This window comes from Enhydra lutris, unplaced genomic scaffold (genome assembly GCF_002288905.1).
Source record: "Enhydra lutris kenyoni isolate GAN:26980312 unplaced genomic scaffold, ASM228890v2 scaffoldscaffold12, whole genome shotgun sequence".
Taxonomy (NCBI): Eukaryota; Metazoa; Chordata; class Mammalia; order Carnivora; family Mustelidae; genus Enhydra; species Enhydra lutris.
Window position 1 is genome coordinate 65,311,082 of NW_019154096.1, and position 22,492 is coordinate 65,333,573.

A 22,492-nucleotide genomic window follows, 5' to 3' on the forward strand; every position below is an offset into this window, starting at 1 on the left:
GTCATGAAACTCAAACCTACTCTTCTACTTTTCCCCTTTTCTCTACTCTTCTAGCTATATTCTTAAAGAAGGAAAAATAAAATCAGAACGTTATTTAATCACACTTAGAAAATCTGAGTCCCAAACTGTAAGTCAGTGGGTCCCACAAAATTTCTCTGACATGATAGTTATGTGCATCCAAATGGTAGACTCTCTGGCATGGAAATAGAAGCCACAAAGTACCTTTTTGGCCACCTGCCCTTTTCTGAATATTACACTTAGAGACAACAGACGAAAATGCAGACACTACATCCTGTCATTGATTCACTGTCCAGGAAGTCAGAATTACTGAAGTGTTTAAATGACACAACTACTACCGGGAGTCTATGCGATCTTTGTCAAGTGATTAAAAGAAGCCAAGTAGAAATTACATTTCTGGTTTACAGTCCAGCTATTGTACGCACTTGAATTAGTCCTCTCAATACTTCTGGAAATTATGGCAAAAATATGTAAGCATGTTTTAGAAATGCTTATATATTATTATGGGGCAAAGAAAATATTTACCTTATTAAATTTTACTCTGCATCCCGTGAGGAAGCATGGTCCAGTTTTCTTTCCTTTTCTCTTTTCTTCTCTTCCCTTTTCTTTCTTTCTTTCTTCCTTCTTTTGCTGGTGAAAAAGCAAAACTGTGATCCGTTGAACTATTTTAGGTAGTGCATGTGTGTTCAATACAAAAGAATCCAAGATAAATCAGAATATAGCAAGATTTAACAGAATATTGAGTTGAGAGTCTACAGCCCTCTGTTCTCATTTTAAGTTGGACACGAGCTTTCTCGAGTAAGTTACAAAAAGTCTCATAATTATTGACCTGTTGTTAACAAATCACAATGAACATGTATTATCTTCCAGGTTCTGGGAGTGGGTTCAGGGCGGGCTTAACTGCTTCTGGCTCAGGGATTCACATGAGCTTTCGACAGCTAGAGCTGCAGTCATTAGACTCACCTGGGGCTCGAGGCTCTGCTTCTAGGTTTACTTGCACATCCAATGGCACAAGGCTCTAGGTCCTCGCTAGGTGGGCTCCTCCACAGGCTTGCTCATGAGATGGCAGCTGACTTCCTCCAAAGGGAGTGATCCAAAAGTGAGAGAGTAATGAGGCAGGTGCTGTGCTATCCATTATCACTTCTTCAGAAACAATTACCATCAATTCTGCTGTATCCTACCACTCACATAAGCTGACCTTGATGCACTGTGGGAGAGGGGTGACAAAAGGGTATGAATAGCAGAAGATGGGAATCACAGGGGGAACATCTTGAAGGCTGCCTATCACATTCTCTGACCTCATTTTCCTGATCTATAGTGAGCTTTTTTATACTACATGACCTTGAAGGTTAGTGACCTCCTCTCTCCCAGGGGCTGCTTCCAGACCTTGGTTTTCACTCTCACGTAGAAAATCCTATTCCTGTTACTCAGCCATCAGAAAGAACGAAATCTTGCCATTTGCAATGACATGAATGGAACTAGAGGGTATTATGCTAAGCTAAGTCAGTCAGAGAAAAACAAATACCATATGATGTCACTCATCTGTGGAATTTAAGAAACAAAACAGATGAACATAGGGGAAGAGGAGGAAAAATAAAATGGTATAAAACAGAGAGGGAGGCAAATCATAAGAGACTCAACTACAGGAAACAAACTGAGGGTTGCTGGAGGGGAGATAGGTGGGGGATGGGGTAATTGGGTGATGGGCATTAAGGACGGCACTGGATGTAATGAGCACTTGGTATTACATGCAACTGATGAATCGCTACATTCGCTAAATTCTATCCCTGAAACTAATAATAAAATAAAATAAAAAAAGAAGAAAATCCTATTCCTCTTAGCTTTAAGCCATATGGTTATACCATTCTCCACCCATCCAAGTTGCTGTCATTTCTAGACTTCCTGGTCACTGTCCTTCATCTCTGTTACTTAGCACCTGACCTACAGTTGTCCTTTTCACTCCAAGTCCTGTCATTATTCTAAGACTTCCATGTCCTCATGGGTGGCCCATCCGTTATCATGGCCTTCAAGTTCCTTAACCTCCCCATCTCCAATGCCCTTCTCAGCCACCTCACTTCAGAGCCCATTCCATACGAACACCCTGAATTTGTCATCACCAAAACTTCAACTTTGTAAACAATAAATGTAATCACTTTACTCTCTTGCTATAACTTCCCGTTTTTCTGAGCCTCTAATCAACCGTCCCAAGATGGGTCCCCCAGACCTGAATGGAACTTCCAGGAAACGGTCAAATCTATTTTCTCTGCATCAGATCTCTCTTGTCTTCACTTCATATAGGATTTTAAAGTCCATCACTTGAAGAACCACTCTCTGAAAAGATTCCTCACCTCCTTTGTCTCATGGTCTTTCTTTCACATGTGCCTGGAAAAGCCTTAGTCCTGATTGCTTTCAACTATCTTACACCTTCTCTATCACCTGCAACCAGGGCCACTGAAGCCTGATGGAGAAAATCACATGACTGTGGGCTACGTAGATGGTCCTCACGTTCACACAGGCTTCCACGGCTGTCCACCAGTTTCCTTGTCAGCGCTCTCCTCCAGTTGCACAGAGACTATTTCAAATTCTCCCCACTTTCCGTATCTGCCCCTGCCACCTCTCCCATCACCCTCATTTGCTCTTTCACTCTCCAAGGAAAATAAAATCCATTATCTGGACTCTCTATGTCTAGACTCATTCTTTCCTCTTTTCCTCTTTTAATGAAAGAAGAGCTTCACCTCTGACTTGAAGTCTGCCTCTGACTAAAATTCCATTCCTTCTCACCTCCTCAGAAGCCCTGACATTTCTTTTAACCCAGTGCAATCTCATGGCCACCTTCCCTTCTTCCCTGAAGTAGTCCCTTGTCTTATTCTGTTGCCTTCTTTTGTCTAAAACTACTGTCCACTATGGTACCACTAGCCACATGACTTGAAATATAGCTAGTCCCAAATGATAAATCCTCACCAGCCTTCAGAAACCTAGTATTTAAAGAAAATAATATATATTATCTCTTTAATCACTTTCCATATTAATTGCATATTGCATGTATAGATTTCTGGCGGGGGGGGGCAGAACAGGATAGCTAGATTGGCCTCTAATTCCTAAATACTCTATTCTGTGACCTGGCATTATGAAGTTATCTGGTCCCCTTTATCTGAATGACATAACACATTTTCCTCTGTATATATAATCAAGATTAAATTCCTTACATAGTTGCGCCCAATATAAAAAACACTATCTTTATTCATGAAGTAAAAGAAATGAGTTATCTTTTACTTTAATATTAACTGTGTTCATAAAGTAGAGAACTATGTAATGACTTTTTCTGGGAAAGTTAAATGTGACTATTTTCTCCTTTATCTCCTTTACATAATAATATACTGTGATATACTACATTATATAAAGTGTATAGTCTCATATACTATACCACGTGTGGTATTTATATGTGAGATGAATAATGCTACAGATGCTATTAATACTTGAATATAGGGTGTTTTTTTTTTTAATTTTAGCCTAGTGGAACCTATTCCAGACCTCTGACCTCAGAACAGTAAGATAATAATTTTTTATTGTTTTAAGCTACAAAGTTTGTAATAAATTGTTAAAGCAGGAATGAGAAACTTATACACTAATTTTAAACCCTAAAGTCCCCCTTTTTTTTTTTTTTTAAACGAAATGATTTTATCATTACATAGTTTCTGTGGGCCAGAAGTTGGGATAATTTAGATCGGTCCTCTGCTCAGGGTTTTACAGACTGCAGTCCAGGCATGGGCCTAGCGTTGCTTTCTTGTTGGTTATCAGTCGGGGGCTGCTCTTAGCTCCTAGAGGCCCCCAAAGTTCTTTGCCATATGACTGTCTCACAAATGGCTATTTGATTCTTCAAGGCTAGCATGAGAATCACTTTGACCTCCAAAAGCTGCTTTTATTTTTTTTTCATCATGATACGTCCACTCTTTAATCTCCATCACTCTTTCACCCAACCCCAACACAGACCTCTCCTCTGGTAATCATCAGTTTGCTCTCTGTTGTAAGACACAGGCCAGGATGATTGATGCTACTGTCCTTTGCCGGAACCTCTGCCTCATCCCAGGCTCTGTATCTTGATGAGCTCTGGGCTTATTTCTTCAACCTCTTCTCTACCTTATCTACATCCATCCCCTGGGTGGTTGCACCCAGATTCATGCACTTAAATCCTCATGTAAGCCTCCCCACTGCACTCTACGCTGGTATATCTAATTGCCTGTTCAGCATCTCCACTTGGATGTCTCCTCGACATCTTATAGACTGAAAGCAGAACGCTTGATTGTCCTTCCCCGTGAAAGTTCACTTCTCCCTGAGTATTTTCTGAATCTAAAAATGACACCATCATTGCAGTCATTCAGGTCAAAAGCTTGGTGTCCTCCTTGATCTCGCTCTTCCCCCATTCATATCCAATTTTTCAGCAAATCTTGTCTGCTTTACCTGTGAAATGTATCCAGAGTCCAACTATTCTCAACATTTCTTCCACCAACAAGTCACCATTGCCTCCTACTGGAATAACATGAGCCTCGCATCTGGACTCCCTGCTTCTATTCTTGCTTTCCCCATGGTTGATTTTCCACATAGCTGCAGTCAGAGTGATATCTAAAAGTGTAAATGGAACATTTCTGTTCAAAACCATCAAATAGTTTCCCGTTTCACTCAAAATAAAATCCCAAATCCCTATGCCTTTGCCCTGTGGTAAGATCCTCTGGCACTTGGTCTAACTGAGACAACCGTCACTTAGAATTTTTATGGAGGACTGTGGCAGGGAACAGTACTAGACATCCTGCAATATATGGGATGTTCCCATAAAAGGAAGACTTGTCTCTTATTCTATAGGATTCTTGAATTTCTGACTGGATATGCAGGTGAAAAGCCTATTTACTATTAGTTGAGAATTTAATATGTAACACAATGTCCAGGAAAGCACTACTCTGTAAATCGAGTGGAAGTGGCACATTATTTTGCTTGGAACATTACCAACAACTGCTCACCACTTTGGAGAATCACATTGTTCTTGGCAATACCATTGGCTATTTAGATCACTCATATAACACACCTGAACAAATTTATAGTTATCATCTTTATGCTGGTTCCACGTGTAGATATAAACATCTTTTACCCTCCTCTATTGTAATTGAGTCTCTGCATTTATATGTTAAGACACACATAATTCTATTAATTTTGGTCCAAATCCATCCTCCTCAACTCCACTTTCTGGTGTAGGTCCACAAGAGGGAAACTGTATTTCCCTTTACCAGGTAACGCTGTGCCCACTTCTGCCAGCAGAGGGTGCTAGAGGGAAGGTGTTGGGCTGGAGAAGAACCCCCACCCCCCACCCCGGCCTGCTTCTGTCCTCTGTGATTCCTGCCTTTGTGACTTCAACAACACTCCTTTCCTCTGCTAATGGCAGCTGGCTCCAGTCTTCAGCTTCTTTGGTACTTCCAAAACGAGCTTCCAGGTAATCCCCTGAAGTACTGGTATGAGCAAGACAGCACTTCTTTCTCAGGAGTCTAAGCCTTAGGTCTATGTGGCCCCTCTTCCAAGCCTCTAATTTCTGAAAACACCAACCTCTTCTCTTTGTTCCTCTGGCAGGTTAATACATGGGTCTCAACGTTTGCCTTTTTAGTCCTTCAAGCTCCATCGCAACACATCTTTTATATTAAATTCTCTCCTGGGGGTGCCAGGATGGCTCAGTTGGTTAAGCATCTGATTTTTTTTTTTATTAAGATTTTATTTATGTATTTGAGAGTGCGTAAGAGAAAGTGAGAGAAAGAGCGAGAGAGCGAGCACAAATGGGAGAGAGGGGTAAAAGGAAAGGGAGGAGCAGACTCCCTGCTGAGTGCAGAGCCTGAGGCTGGGCTCCATCCCAGGACCACAAGACAATGACAAGAGCAGAAGGCAGCCAGTTAAGTGACTGAGCCATCCAGGCACTTCCCAAGCCTCCCACCCTTAATTTTATCTCGGGACATGATCTTGGAATAGTGAGATCGAGCTCTGTGTCAGGCTCACACTCAGTGAGGAGTCTGCTTGAGATTTTCCCTTCTTCCACGCCCCCACCCCTCTTGCACACATTCTCTCTCTCTCTCTCTCTCTCCAGAATAAATAACTCTTTAAAAAATTTCTCTCTGCTGAAATGATGGGTGTGGCTTCTGTTTTCCTGACTTCATTCTAATGGGTACTTGCGGCCAGAGTGGTTCCAGGAAACAGATCCTTGAAGATGGGATTTGGGATTGTTTGGTTCTATCCCTAACTCTGCAATCACCTGAGCTCTTTGCCTACAGAAAATTGTTATCTGGTTATCTGTGGTCATATAATGCATCATGATTACCTGACGTGTCACCTGTAGTTGATTGTGCCTACTGAAACAAATGGTCTGGAGGACCAAGTGGTGGTTGCACTTGGTAATGAGCTATGGTAATACTGATGACTACAAGAACTGTGAGGTCAGTGGCTGCTTCTGAACATGATGGAGAGCTTATGGAAAGGAAATAACAAGATCAGGGTTTTAAACTTTCACCTCAGGTCACAGCCAAGGGACTAGAGAGTATCTATGGCAGCTCTAAGATAATCTACTCTTTCCCAGAGTGACAGCGTCAAACTTACTGAAAATCACATCCAAAATTAGTTGTCTGGGTTGCAAAACAATAATTTAAGTTGAATTCACAGACTATGCAAGTATTTTATGTTAAATTTCTGGCATTAAGAAGGAATAGACGTGAGGCTCAAAAGGGCGACTTCTGATGGAATTGAACAAATATGAGAATTTGAACTCCCAGGTCTCTCTAAACCCCTCTTGTCAAGCCTGCTTTCCTATGTCTGGGGAGCCTAGATTCACTTAACGATCTTCTGTAACCTCACTCTGGGGAAGTTGCCTTGCAAAGACAGGCCAATCATTCTCAAGATGCACCCTGCCCAGCCCTGAATCACTCTAGACTCAAAAGTAGAGTCCACTTGGCATACTCCAAGGAGATGAATACAAAGTTTGACCTAGGATGACATAGCTTATACTCTCTAAGAATTTCCAGATTTTCCCAATATACAGAAAGGTAAAAACAAATATATATAAAGACTAAGCTGTTGGAAACGGATTCGAAGAGTATTACTCCAAGGAGGAAAGAATACAAAACAGGATCAGGGAAAATGTACAGATATAAATGCCCTTGCAAGAGATTCCAGAGGTAACGTATAAACTAGCAGAACTGTCAGCTTCCCACCACACTGCTGGAACTGCTTGACTGCCTGATGATTATAAGGCAGAAAATTCAAAGCCCTTTATTATTATTTAAGCCAAATGCAGACTAAGACTATTACCTGACAGATCCTGTTTAATACCTCCAAACTTCAGGCTGAGGTCCTTACTTTAAGAGGGACTTTTCTTGGGAAGACTCATTTCAGTTAAAGGTGAGCGTCGTTAGTAGCAGACGTACTGCTCTATTATCCCTACCACGGCTCCTTCCACAGTGTCCGTGCCAAGCCAAAGGTTCACAGTGTGGATCCTACCTTTTCAGTTCACACTTCTCAAGTCAGTTCCTACAACTGCAGTCTCATGAATCCACAAATGGATTAATCCACAATGTATGGGGACCCAAAACATTCTCATCACCACCAACATGGTTTCATGACAGAATGCAATGAATGAGCCGGACTCATTTGAAGAGAAAACATGATGACCACTATAATACCATGTAAAAAAATAGAATCTAGCCTTGATGCATTTCTGGGTAATGAAGTAATTCTAGATCTTCTCAAGCTGCGTCTTAGAAACTTTAATGAAATTGCAGAAACTTACGAAATTGGTTTTATAGAGCATGAGTGGCGGGAAATAGGATGATAAGGGAAGGAAAAATAACATTCCTCTAAACACCATTTTATAATAGGTCTATATCAGTCAGGATTCAGTCAGAGATCCAGAACCATTAGAATCTCTCTCTCTCTCTCTCTCTCTCTCTCTCTCTCTCTCACACACACACACACACACACACAGATTTATTACAAGGATTAAACTTTATGCTATGGTGGGAGCTGATAAAAGCAGTTCCCGTAAGGCTGTCTTCATATCTGATGCTAGACCTTGAAATCTGCAGGTGGGCAGTTGAGAAGAGAGATGTCAAGTGGTGACTGGAATCCGTGTCAGCCTCACTGTCTCCAGCTTTAATGATGTGGGTATCATGCCCGAGAAGCTGGCGCCCTGTGTCCCACAGATAAGTGCAGATCTGGAGGAGGAAGTCAGAGAGCCCAGGGAAGATCCAGGGGAAGGTGAAGCAGCTGCAGGCTGGCTGCCCACCCACACCGAGAAGGTGAGTCAGCAGACAAACAACAATGTGCATGAGCTGTGGAAGCACCCGGAGACCCTCCCCCAAACTTCTGAGCCTAAAAAGATTACATATTTGCCACCACATGTTTGCACCTCACATCTCACACAAAAGTGTCTCTTGCGGCACACCCTAGCTGGACATATATAGGGGAGGGAATCATGGGAGTTGTAGTTCAGCCCAACCTGCTGGACACACTACAAAGGTTCTGCAGTCCATGGATTCCCTGTCAACTTGGCGCACATACATCTCTTGAAATTACACTTAATTTCCAAATGAAAGCAATAAAAAGTTAAATAGTCACCTAACACGTACAATTATCCCATATATAACTAAAACCACATTAACCGTATTCCCAAAAGAGGCTATGAAATCTCTTCGCCATCTTCGGGTGATGTTCATTCCTTTTTGAGTTAATTTATACTCTCCCTTTTGTACCCTATAATTTAACTACTGAGATGACAGGGGAATAAGAAGGGGATGAAAACGGGTTTATATATACATATATATATACATATACACATACATACATATACATAAATAGAAACATATTCATATACAATAAGGAAAAATTACCCATAATGGCTTTTGCCCTTATTTCTGCAACTGGTCACATGGTCCTAACTTGTATATACCACCTTCTACTACTAATTTCATATTCCCCTTACCCTTAGCAAGCGCCTCAACTGGCTGTGGTTTCTTTGGTGACTCAAATGTCTGTTCCAGGGGAGTCTGGGACATTCGTGATGCAGCCTAAATTGGGTTGTTGTAGTTTTCCATTGACTGTAATCGTAGGACCTGGAAGCAAGACTAAAAAGCAGCCCCGAAGATAGCTGCATTCTAGACACACTCCTCCTTGCTCCCACTGAGTAGTAGCAACCCAACTCTCCTTCTAGAGTCAGGATAAACGACCCCAACCAGGGCAGAACCCTTCTTGTTTGCTTGTTGATTCACCGGCAAAAAGTCCCCAAGTGGGCACATCGCAATTTCAACTTCCAGGTCAATGGAATCACTATCGTGCCCCCTTTTGGAAACATTCCTCTCGTTCCAACTAAGACCTTTAAGCCAGCAGAATCTAATGTTATCCTGATCAAGAGCCAGTATTGCACACCCATTTCCACCCTTAATTTCCAGACTCATGAATCATGGCTCCAGAGAAATAGCAGTACACATTGCTGCTGGAGAGTATGTACCACATCCCCGGACACCGTGACATGTGGTGCTGCCACTTCACTGCCCCTGTAACTGAGTTCTATTTATTTATGCTTCAGATTTTATTTATTTACTTGACAGAGAGAGTCTGCACAAGCAGGGGAAGCGGCAGGCAGAGGGAGAAGGAGAAACACACTCCCCACAGAGCAGGGAGCCCGATGCATGACCCAGTCCCAGGACCCTGGGATCATGACCAGAGCCAAGGGCAGATGCTCAACCGACTGAGCCACCCGGCCGCCCTGTAACCATTGTTCTAGCAAGCCAGCTGCTTCAGGTTTATAAGAAATAGGGGATGCTCCAGGAATTACACGAGCAGCATGGATCAATCACCACATTCTATTTGCTATAAAATAAGTTATTTGATCAGAAGCAATGCTGTATGGAACACAATGACAGTAGATTGATTTTTAAGTCCATAAGTTATCATTCCTGAGGGATGAAAAAAAAAAAAAAAGGCACCGAGGGATGAAAAAAGTCCATGTCCAGAGCAAGTATCTATCCTAATGAGAACAGTAATGCTGCCCCCGCCCCCGCCATGATGAAAATAGGGCAGTAGAATCTGACTTAGGAAGCTGACTTAGGCTCCTTGGGATGGTTCCACATTAGGTGCTCAGTGTTGGTCTCTGCAATTAGCAGTTTGGACACTCAACAGTGGCTTTGTTGCATTGGTCTCAGTGAGGGAAGTCCACGTTTCTTGTCCCATGCTTAACCTCCCATCCTTGCTGGAGTGGTCACCTTGTGAGCCCACTGGGCAATGATAGGAGTGGTTGGGGACTGAGGCTGATGGACCCCCACAAAATGGGTCATCTTATCCAGCTGATTAAAATTCTGTACAGAGGCTGCCTCTGAAGAGTGTTTACACAGGATGAAAATAATATTTCTTCTCTGTTCCCACTCAGAGAGCTCTAGCTACATACTTCGTCCTCAGACCTCCTTGTCACCAATCTTCCAACCATGTTCTTTCCAAATTCCTGACCACAGAGCCAAACCATCAACCATATCTCAGGAATCAGTGGGCACCCCTATCTCCAGCTACCTCCACTTTCAGGAAAAGCAAACAACCTGGTGCACTGTTGCACGTTCTGCTCTCTGGAAGCTTTCCTGTGTTGCAGGGTCGTCTTGGAGTGGGACCGTGGTGCTAGAGCTGCCCACTTCCAGGCAGTGTCCGTAGGTAATGCAAAACCATCTGGAAACCAAACCAGAATTTTTGTTTTGTTTTGTTTTGTTTTTTTCCTTAGCAAACTGGTCAGAGAATTCCTCATGAGGCCACAAGTGATAACTGGGGGAGAAACTGTTGTAGAAGTAGGGCCCTGGTCCTCTGGGCCACTTCCTCATGCAACTTACTTGTATCTTCAGAATCTTCTCGAGCTCAGTCTCGTATCTATGAAGTGCTGCTGCATGTGCCCAACTTACTGGATGACTTAATGGGTCGCACACCAGGTCATTACGGGTCACACAATACCAGGTCATTAAGCACAGCTTAGGTCTCATGGGACTGTGGTGGTCCCCTGCCAAGCATTCAGTGTCTACTAAGGACTCAGAGCCTTATATAAAAGCATAGTGTTATACGGATAATTTTATATGGCTTGGCTCCAAAATCCTGAGTCTGTACTGCAGCTCTTGTGTACGAGCCTGCCCAGTGCTCCAGGCAGGAACGCTATCCTCCACCGATGCTTCACATACCGTTGGGTCTGCTGGGTCACAGGACCCAAGTGCCAGATACGTGTATACCACTGCCTGAACCTGCTACAGAACCTTCTATTGTTTGGAGACCCACTCAAAATTGGCATCTTTTTGGGCCATTTAGTAAATGGGTCAGAGTAGTGGGCAAAATGAGGTATACCTGACTTTTTTTTGCTTCCAAATTCCAAAGAGGTCTACTAGGTCTTCTGCTCTTTATTGGTGGTAGCGTGGGGCCAGATGTGAACTTGTCCATCACATGGAAAAGATACTTGATGTGCCCCAGACCTCTGAATCCCTAGAAGTGTCCCCAAGGTAGCAAGCCTCTATGGTTTTGTGGGCTTTCTTTCCTACCTCCTGGTCCATATGTCTCTTAACAACATGCATAAAGATATTAATACTTCATCCTCAGCAATCAGCAGAATATCATCAAGGTATAAGACCAGCATGATGTTCAATGGAATGGAAGGGTAATCAAGGTTTCTGCAACCAGATTATGACAGAGAGGTAGAGAGAGAGATCTTCCAGCTAAAACAGTGACGGTGTATTGTATTTTCTGCCTGCTGAAAACAGACTGCACTTGATGATCTTTACAAAAGGTCAGCAAACCGTGGCTCAAAGAAAAAAGTCTGGCCCATCACCTGTTTTTATAAATAAAATTTTATTGGAATGCAACAATTTCCATTCATTTACATATTTATAGATGCTTTTGCACTACAGTGCAAATCTGAGTAGTTGTGAAAGAGATCTATGGCCCACGAATCCTAAAATATTTACCATCTGGCCATTTATAGAAAAATTGCTGATCTCTGATAATAAGGAAAATACATTTGCCTTATTTATAGCTATCAGCCAGGTGCAAGAGGATATGTTGATTTGCTTCAGCTATGAAAGCACATCTGGAACAACAGCTGCAATCAGAGTTACCACCTAATTAGGTTTACAAAAATCCACTGTGGTTATACGAGTTTCTTCTGTTTTCTGTAGGGTAAACAGGCAAGTTGCATGGAGAGGTGGGAGGAATCACCATCACTGCATCCTTTCCATCCTTAAGAGTGGCACCAATCTCTGGAATCCTTCCATTAATATAACAGTGCCTTACTATTTTCATAAATAGAGGCAGTTCTAGTAGCTTCCACTTGGTCTTTTCTGCCATACTCGCATTCACTCTATGAGCCAGGGAATCAATGTGGATTCTGCCAGTTGCCGAGTGTGTCTACTTCAGTTATGCCTTATAAAACTGCACAAATACCCACAGGCTAGATTCAGGTACCCACCAGGACCACTATGAAAAGAACTTCAGCTAAAACTCCACTGATCACCTAACAGTGATTTTTTTTTTTTAAGGCTCTACTCTGACTGTTGGGTTACAGTGACATTCTGAGTCTCTAAGAATTAGTTCAGTTCAGAGCTAGTATATAGTAATCCCTTAAAAAGTCTGAGTCTTTCTCTTTCCCCAGCACAGTCGTCCTGGTAAATGACAACACATCCTTTGGAGGAAGGCTAGAAAGACCAACAGAATAAATGTTTGGCAGTACGGCATGGTCCTTTCTCAAGAGTACCTGGCTTTCCCTTTACTCAAGTGACTCCAGATCTGTGAAATGACTCAGGTCTGGGAAATGACTGAGTAACTGAGGCTGTCTACTTTGGTGATTCAAGTTGGACTTCTGTTCATTAGATCAAGTGAGATCTTAGTGGTGACGCCACCTGCTTTAACTATAGGGTCACCATGATTAACTAGCTAATGCCAAAGATCTCTGTAGTTCAGGCTACTTTAATTACTGCTTTGCCTCTGTTGCCCATTATGGTAACTAAATTTACCTTGACTTTGGTAATTAAATACTGCCACTTGGCCCCTGCCATCCTAGGATCCCACCATCCCCATTTAATTTAAGGATCCCAATTCAATGGTAGCAGTTCCCAACTGTAATCACTCGCCTAGAGAAGAGCCACCACAGAACTCTTCAAGAATCTGGGGCTCCCCTCATGACTCTTTCTCACTGCTGTGGAAAAGAGTGTATCCCGTGAGTCCTCTTGAATATAGTCAGAGGCTGGATGAGCAGGTCTTACATGATTAATCCACTAACACTCCAATTTCCTTAAACATTACAATTTCCTGAATAGCTTCCTCTATAATATATAAAAGAAGTGTGGCATTTCTACTTCATGTAATGGGAGGTGCCTTTGGGTCCAGATTTTGGGTCAACCAATCAAATAAACAATTAGATCTATTCCATGCTCATTCAACACACTGAACCTGGAGTCTCTGATTATCAGTGAGCCAACATTTGGCCCGATCCAACTTTATATTCCTTCCATCCTGATCTTGCATCCTTAAGATCTATTCCCAAACATATTTTCTAAGTTTTCTTATAAATGGTCAAAAACGTGCTGGTGGACACATTACCTTTAAGAAAGCAATACCAAGGGCGCCTGGGTGGCTCAGTGGGTTAAGCCACTGCCTTCGGCTCAGGTCATGATCTCAGGGTCCTGGGATCGAGTCCCACATCGGGCTCTCTGCTCAGCAGGGATCCTGCTTCCCTCTCTCTCTCTCTGCCTGCCTCTCTGTCTACTTGTGATCTCTCTCTGTCAAATAAATAAATAAAAATCTTTAAAAAAAAAAAAAAAGAAAGCAATACCAAAACTGATAGCTGATTTCTCAAAAAAATGGAAGCCCGCAAAATGGAATGACATCTTTAGGGTATGGAGAGAAAAATATGCACCAACCAAAAATTCCAGTGAAATATTATTCAACATTGAAAGTGAAATAAGTGAATAAGCAGAGAAAGATAAAATAATACATAAAGGTAATGATATCTTTCAAAATGAAGGTGAAATAAGGATGTTTTCAGACAAAAAGGGAAGAAAACCCCAAAACAAAAAAAACAAAACTTAAGGGGTGCCTCCGTGGCTCAGTCAGTTGAGTGTCTGCCTTCAGCTCAGGTCATGATCCCAGGGACCTGGGATTGAGCCCCACGTCGGGTGACCTGCTCAGCGGGGAGTCTGTCCCCTGCTTGTGTTCTTTCTCCAATAAATAAAATCTCTAAAAAAAAAAAAAGTCTAAGTACAATAGATTCTTTCTCTCTGTAGTTTCGTCAACTCTTGCTTTCTATATCTTGTCTATACCATATATTACATACAGGAACATAAAAATTACATCATCTTAATCCACTGTTATTTTACCAATGTATTATATCTGTGTTTACCTCTTGTGATGTTTTCATCTTCAATTCTTTTTTTTTTTAAAGATTTTATTTATTCATTTGACAGAGATCACAAGTGGGCAGAGAGGCAGGCAGAGAGAGAGGAGGAAGCAGGCTCCCTGCTGAGCAGAGAGCCCGATGTAGGGCTCGATCCCAGGGTCCTGGGATCATGACCCAAGCCGAAGGCAGAGGTTTTAATCCACTGAGCCACCCAGGTGCCCCCATCTTCAATTCTATTTTGTCTATACTTGTTACCCTGGTTTTTCTTTCTTTTTTTTTTTTTTTTTTAAGATTTTATTTATTTGAGAGAGAGACAGTGAGAGAGAGCATGAGCGAGGAGAAGGTCAGAAAGCGAAGCAGACTCCCCATGGAGCTGGGAGCCCGATGTGGGACTCGATCCCGGGACACTGCGATCATGACCTGAGCCGAAGGCAATCGTCCAACCAACTGAGCCACCCAGGCGTCCCTACCCTGGTTTTTCTTTGATTCATATTCTAAGGTATATCTTTTTCTATTCCTTTATTAGAGCTTCTCTTTACCCTTTTGTTTTAAATATGACTCTTCTAGAAAATATGGTACTAGGTATTTTTAAAAAACCAATCTATGTATCTCTGGCTTTTAATTGGTGAGTTTGGTCCATATCTGTGTATTATAATTAATACAAAAACTTATTTTGTTTTCTATTTTTCAAGCTTTGATGTATTTTTTCCCATATTACATTAGACTGGGCAAAATTTTTTGTACTGAATTTGAAAGTTATACTTTGTATTTTTATTTTTCTAGTAACCACTCAGAATTCAATACTACATTTCCCCAAAAGTAGAGCCTGGGATGAAGACTTGACTGTAAGTAGTTTACTTCAGATCCTGGGAAGTGAGGGTAGAGGGAGAATAAGAACAAAGGAAGAAAGGCATAAGAGGGCTACTGCGGTCACTACTGTGGTCAGTAGGTACTTGATCCTACTGGGATCTCCTGAAAAGTGCTCAGAACACTTCCTAGAATTGCTTCCCACCACAGAGATAGGACACTGGAGTATTTATCCACTAGATTCCAAACCTTCTTGGCTAAGAGTTGTCCTCATGGGTTCTAACTCCACCATGCTTTCGGAAAGAGTAGGCTCCCCATACAGAATTTCCAGTGGCAGAAATTCTAACGAGAGTAGCATGAGACTGAGATGAGATGCTGTCATCGTGAGGTGAGTCTGAGCTTGCACAGAACTGCCCACCACAGCTGCAAACACAATCAGAAATAGGCAAAGGGAATGTGGCAGCAGACACCGGTGGTATCTGCTCTATTGGCCACGGAGTTTTTGTAGTCGCTATGTAAGTTTCTGAAATCTATAAGCTTCCTTCTCGTTTCTATGGCAGCTGTAGAGTTGAGTTCTGGAAACTAAGTGTGTAGCTTATGCAAATTCACCATTTTATCTTGAACCAAACTCCCAATTTTAGAAACTCTTTTCTCTCTGAGCTTTATCACGGTATGTTTTCCTTATCTCTTTGACTGCTCTTTCCCAGCGAATTCCTCCTCCCTATTCTGATCCTTAAATGCAAGGAGTCCTATGTTCGTGTCTCTTCTTTTTTCTTTCACTTTACCATCTCACTGAACTATCTCCTTTTTCTTTGTATCTCATTTACCGCCTATAAAGGATAACTTTTCCAATCTTTATTTCTAGCCCAGATCTCTCTTCTGACTTCCTAATTCAAATTTATCACCTCTTACTAGATATGGTCATACAGATTCATCACACAGGTAAGAGAATCTAACATATTAAAAAAAAAATCTTTTTGTCTTTCTACATCTCAGTTAAAAGCATCTTCACCTACCCTCATCCAAGTTAGAAAATCCAGCAACATCTTTGCTTTCTTCTTATTCACTTCTCATATTTAATCACTTGCAAAAATTGGGTTGCTCTTACCACATCTTTTAGGACTACTCTCTCCTTTCTATTCCCATAGTAAGTAACCTTCATAATCTTGTCTGAGCTTTTTAAAAAATGGTTTCTTGCCTCTAGTTTCTCCCCTTGCCAAATAAAAGGCATATTGTTTATTCCAGTGTATAGTTTAATCAAGAAGTTTTACATGGATTGTTATGAAAGCCCCTATCCTTCCTCCAAAACTCCCAATTTCCTGTTCCACAGAAAAATCTCTTTCAACACCTTGAGCAGACTCTTATTATTTACTTGCTTTCTTTAAATAATATTGGGGTGCCTGGGTGGCTCAGTGGGTTGGGCCTCTGCCTTCAGTTCAGGTCATGATCTCGGGGTCCTGGGATCGAGCCCCGCATCTGGCTCTCTACTTGGCAGACAGCCTGCTTCCCCTTCTCTCTCTGCCTCCCTCTATGCCTACTTGTGACCTCTCTGTCAAATAAATAAAAAATTAAAAAAAAAATAATATGCCCATAATTTCATGTCATGATATTTCTGTTCTAAGCAGTAATAATGTTTCCTCATGACAGATGATGATTTAGCCTCTCTCTCTCTCTCTCTCTCTCTCACACACACACACACATACATACATGCACATGCCCTGCCCCCAGTTCCACCACATATCCATGATCTCATCTTCCCAATATAGCAGCAATAACATAATTTTAATTAGATCTATATTTACATTACTATGGTTATATATACATATTTTTAGTTGAGCTATGTGTGTATTACGATTACTTGTTCCTACAGAATATTTTATTTTCCTTGGTGTTCCTAATGATCTCATTTGTTTTTTTGTTTTTTGTTTTTTTGTCTTGGTTTTCTTTGTATTTATCACTAGTTCAACCTCAGACTCTCCTATCTTGTAAATCTTCTAAAACACATAGATAATCCATCTAGAAGTTTTATCTTCTTGAGGACATCTCTTCTGACCTGCTCCAGTCTGGACAGGTGGGTTGGCTGTCCCAACTTGATATATAGTTATCCTGGAATTCTGCTTAACCAACATCCTAGGAATTTCCTTCACCTCCCTCTGATGACAGGTTTTCTGATCTGATTCCTTCATCCTTTTTCCCTTTGGTTTACTCCCGGAGGTTTGATGAAGCACATCTTCTGAGAGCTTCTTGAGAGAGTGCAAGGTAGGAGAAATATTCAATACCCCATACATCTGAAATGACTTACTTTATCCTCATACTTGACAGTTTCTTTGTATAGAATTCAATTGAAATTATTTTATTTCAGAATTTTAAAGGCATTGCCCTAGTGCCTTCTTACTTCCCATGCTGTTGTAATTCTTAATTCTCTATATGGACTTCTTTTCTTTTTCTCTCATTGGAAACTGTGTAGGATCTTCTCTGAACTCAGTGTTCTGAATTTCACAGTAACATCCACTGGAGTGAATCTATTTTCATTCACTGTTCTGGCACTTAACTAAAAATTCATGTCTTTCAGATCTGTAAAATTATATTGAATTTTAAGTTCAATGATTTCCTCCCTCTGTTCACTCCAATTATTCAAATGTTGGATACACTCGACCAGCACTCTTAACTTTTGAAAAACTTTCCCATTTCTCATCCCTACATCATTTTTTACCTAGTCTTAGAGAAAATATTTCAAGTTTATTTTCTATCCTTTTTATGTTGTTTTTCATTTCTGTTACCATATTCTTGATTCCTAAGATTTCGTTTTTTGTACCCTAAGTGTGTTTTAAAAATAGAATGCCATTCTTGTTTCATAGATGCTGTATCTTTTATCTGAGAATATTAATGATTATTTTTTTAAGTTTTCTTCTTCCTCTATTCCTATCAAATGCAATTGTTTCTTCCAAGTTTCCTTTTTGTTCTGCCTTTTCTTTTGATCTCTATCATTAACTTTTCTCAAATCATTGATGACCCAGCCTCCCTGATCCCATTTACGAGTGGTTCATGAAGACACTCAGTGGATGCTCCAAGCACGTGTACAGAGCTTGTCAACTAGAGGCTGCACAGTAGGGCTGTCCAGGTTCCCTCTTCAGTATCTTTAGGTCTTTTCTCTTAGACTAATCTGATTCTCCAGAGAGGACTCTACCTATCTTCTTGGAGGCCGAAGGGGAGGGTGATCAGTTTGATGCTTTCATTCTGGGGGCCAAGAAGAGGATGAAGGTTGGGGATGTGTTTGATATACACAATATCTACCTTCACTTTGCTGTGATTTGAAGCTTGGGATCTGGAGCCAATAGCCAAGAAAGAATTCTTGAGATGTCCTCAGTGCTAAAAGGTGGTTTTATTAAAGCACAGGGATGGGACCTGTGGGCAGAAAGAGCTGTGGTGGGGTTGTGAGGAATAGCTGATTTTGGTGGGGGTGGGGGAGGTAAAGATAAAGGGAGGTTTCCAAAAGGACTTTCACATATAAAAGGAGACTCACAGAATACTGGAGGCCTAGCTATTATTAGGAAAAGGTCATTTATTTCTGTTTTGCCAACCCTCAGTCATGAGACCCTTCAGATGTATATCAATGGGCCACATGCTTGGAGGATGATTGCTAGCATGGGGGTAGTGATAAAGAAAGTCTCCAAAGGAACTTTTATATATTAAAGAAGACTTATAGGATCCTCGATGTCTGGCTAAGGTTGCCTTTTGCCCTTAGCCAAGTGTTAATATCACAGCAGCTGAGCTCCCAGGGGAAGGTTGCTCTACTGGTTTCATGAGTTTGTCAATGGGCTGTAGGCAGTAAGGAAATTTATTTTTTTCTTTTGCCTTTGATTCCCACATCAACTTTATCTTCTTCTTCCCTTCCACCCCCTATCAATATGGAGCCTCTGATTTTCCCCAGAATTAGACTCTACTCTGAAACCAGAGTGGAAAAAGGGGAGTCAGCCAATCTTGTGCCTTGGGGATGATCTATCTACTTCTAAACAAGTTTTCAATCCATCCTGCTATTTTTAGTCCCACTTTTACCTCTATTTCCAGAGGTACTTACTGCTAATTTCAGAGTCATTGAGGCTCTATAAATGTATGAATATATCACTTTGGATCTTAGTTTTCTTAATTGCTGCCTTAGGATTCAGCTTTCCTAAGGAACTATATCAGTTATTCCCTTTACCACTACTTTCCAATTCTCAAAATTTTGTTGACATTTCCTCTCTGAATTTGTTTGTCCTTTTGGGCTTACATTCTGAGAAATCTCTTTACTGTAATTCTAGTAGCATTTAGGAAGGAAATGTTGCTAAATTCAATCTATCTATTTAACCAGAAGTCTGCCAAACTTTGGAAGTAGGTGTCATCTAACTCTCTCTCCTCTCTGTTCAACTTCATCCAGATTGAGTTTCAGTTTTGTGGATTTTTCTATGTCCTCGCTGATTAAACTTCGTTCAGTAAAGAATTTAACAAACTCATTCACTCTGAAGTGTAATGAGCGATAGAAATTGGTGTGTTCTCTCTCCTAAGGAGTATTTTAATTTTTAGCGAGGACTAAATTTCTCATTTGACTTAAGTCAAAGGGATAAGGAAATAAAGTCCTAATTGAGGATTTTCAGGTTCCCATATCTAAGTGGCTTAGAGGCTAGAGAAGCCTGTATTATGCTTTTTCAAAACACACTTTGTTTCAGGAGGCCCAACCCTGCCCATGCATAAGGTTGGTGATAATGTTAGTGTCACTACAGACTTTCTAGGATGAGAGGTTAAGGGTATCTGCTCAATTATCATTCTAGTCCAACTTGTATGTCTTGGAACCTAGATATCAGAGAGATGAATCATCTTCCTAAATATTGATATTAATCTTGAGCAAAACATTTTTATTACGTCCATAATAAGTATACAAAGACAAGCATCATCAAATGCAAATGAGTCTAAATAGCCTGTGTTAAGCAGACCCTCTTATACAATTAGTGGTTGTAAGGCATTATGAAAATACAAAATACCACATAAATGTATTTATTAGGTCAGGAAGATCATTATGGTTAATAATATGACTAGGCACCTCAAGCTGTGTGAATAATAAAAAATACGTCCTCTTGGTTGAAGCAGACACCATTAGCCAGAATTTGGTAGGAAACACATTTCAATTTTTAGCAAAGAACAGAGGATGGTCCCAGCATTCTGGAGATAGGACACACGAAATTAAAGTCACATTTACCTGCTTTGCCAGGATATAAGCAACAAAAACAGAGTAAAAAAGACGAGAAAACTACAGTTCCCACTTTACAATGGTTTTACTTATGATTTTTTGACTTTATGATGGTGCAAGGGTGATAGGCATTGAGTAGAAACCATACTTGGAACTGGATGTGTTCCCAGGCCAGTGGTATGCCGTGGGCTACTCTTGTGATGCGGGGCAGCGGCAGCAACCACGGCTCCCAGGGGGGCCACTCGATCACAGGGGTAATCAACTGATGCACTTAAAACCATTCTGTGTTCCACTTTCAGTACAGTTTTCAATGAGCTACATGAGGTATTCAGCACTACTATAAAATAGGCTTTGTGCTAGATGATTCTGACCATCTGTAGGTTAATATAAGTGTTTGTTCTGAGCACATTTAGGTAGACAGGTAGACTAAGCTGTGATGTTCTGTAGGTGAAGTATATTAAATGCATTTCGACTTAAGATATTTTCAACTTATGATGGAGTTATGGGGACATAACCCCACTGAAGGTCAAGGAAGATGAATCAAGAGTCCTCCTTGGAGAGCCTGGGTGGCTTAGTGGGTTGAGCACCTGCCTTCAGCTCAGTTCCTGACCCCAGGGTCCTGGGATGGAGCTTTGCTCAGCAGGGAGTCTGCTTCTCCTTCTCCCTCTGTCCCTGCTGTCTCTCAATCTTAAAAAAAAAAAAAAAAAAAAAAAAAAAAAAGTGTTCTCCTTAAACCTTGATTTCTGGCCCTATTGGTTTGTTAAATACTATTTTACTGCTAATAATAATGGTAATAACAAATGCCAGTGTATTGCTTACTATGGACTGGACATGGTTAAAGTGTTTTCCATATGTTAATATATGTCCACACAACCTCATGCAGTATCTGCTTATTCTCCCCCAATTTCGCAGATGAAGAAACTAAAGCACAAAAGAGATTTAAAAACTTGCCATGGTGAGTGGTAACGCAGGGATTTCCATTCAGACCACCCACCTCCAGAGACCAGCTCTTAACACCACTCCACGCTGCAGCTACTTCTCCGGCTTTTTTTCTGTTCAACAAACTCAATTACAAATCCTTCTTATCATCACGGGTTATGCAAAAACTGACTCCACCCTCGCCTGATCAAGAAGTTAACGGTCCTTTTGATACAAGACCAATACTAGCCAAAACAAACACAACGTTCTCCAGGATATGAACGTTTTCATAACTTTTATCCACCCAACCTAAACTCTGCCACCGCCATTGTGCTGCTCCAAAGCTCGGCTAATACACTGTTGCGCAGTACTTTTCAGAAGCCGCCGCCAAGGACTTACATTGTAGCCCCACTTACCAGTCCTGTGCATTGAGCAGAATCGCTTCAGATTCTGTCCCTCACTGTTGTCCAGTATCGTCTGATAAACAGAACAGAAAACACGAACGTGAACCATGCTCTGCACCTATCAGACAAGTCACACACATTATTGACTGAGCCATCTTCCCATTTGTCCATCTGGGGCTTCCTGTTTTAACGGTGAATAATTAACAATTAATAATGTTAACGATGATAATGATCTATTTTCCAGGTAGCAAAGCTATTTCACCAACATTCGTTGATGCGTTCTAATTCTTAGCATTTAAAGGCACGAATCGTTTTTGATTAGGAATACTGTACTGTTTCTTACCAGCCTCCCCAGTCTGCTCTTAAAAGACGAACCTCTGCACGTTACACACGAGTATGGCTACGTTTCCCTACAAAATCCGCCTGTTACTTCCCCCGCAGAAACAAAACCGGGAGGTTGCCGGAATTTTTCAAACTTGAGGACCACGGTGTCGGAGGCGCCCGGGAGCCGGGAGAGAGCGGCGGCTGAGCCCGTCCGGTTCCCGCCCCCCGCGACCTCCCCGCGCCTCTCCCGCCCCCGCGGCGTGCAGCCGGCGCGCGGCTGGGCAGGCCGGGTCGGGCCCTCCCCGGGCCGCGGCGGCGCCCCCTGCAGGCCGCGGCGGGCAGAGCGGGCGGAAGGAACCCGAGCCGGGC

General features: G+C 41.6%; 1 long non-coding RNA gene across 1 annotated transcript; it reads right to left on the reverse strand.

Moving 5' to 3' along the window:
- Nucleotides 1-625: 625 nt before the first annotated feature.
- Nucleotides 626-22,289, reverse strand: LOC111145424. Its single transcript, XR_002640472.1, has 4 exons — nt 22,143-22,289; nt 21,812-21,872; nt 982-1,225; nt 626-648 (listed from the first exon to the last, which is right to left on the reverse strand). It is a non-coding gene; the product is annotated as an uncharacterized LOC111145424 (long non-coding RNA).
- Between the last annotated feature and the right edge of the window lie 203 nt (nt 22,290-22,492).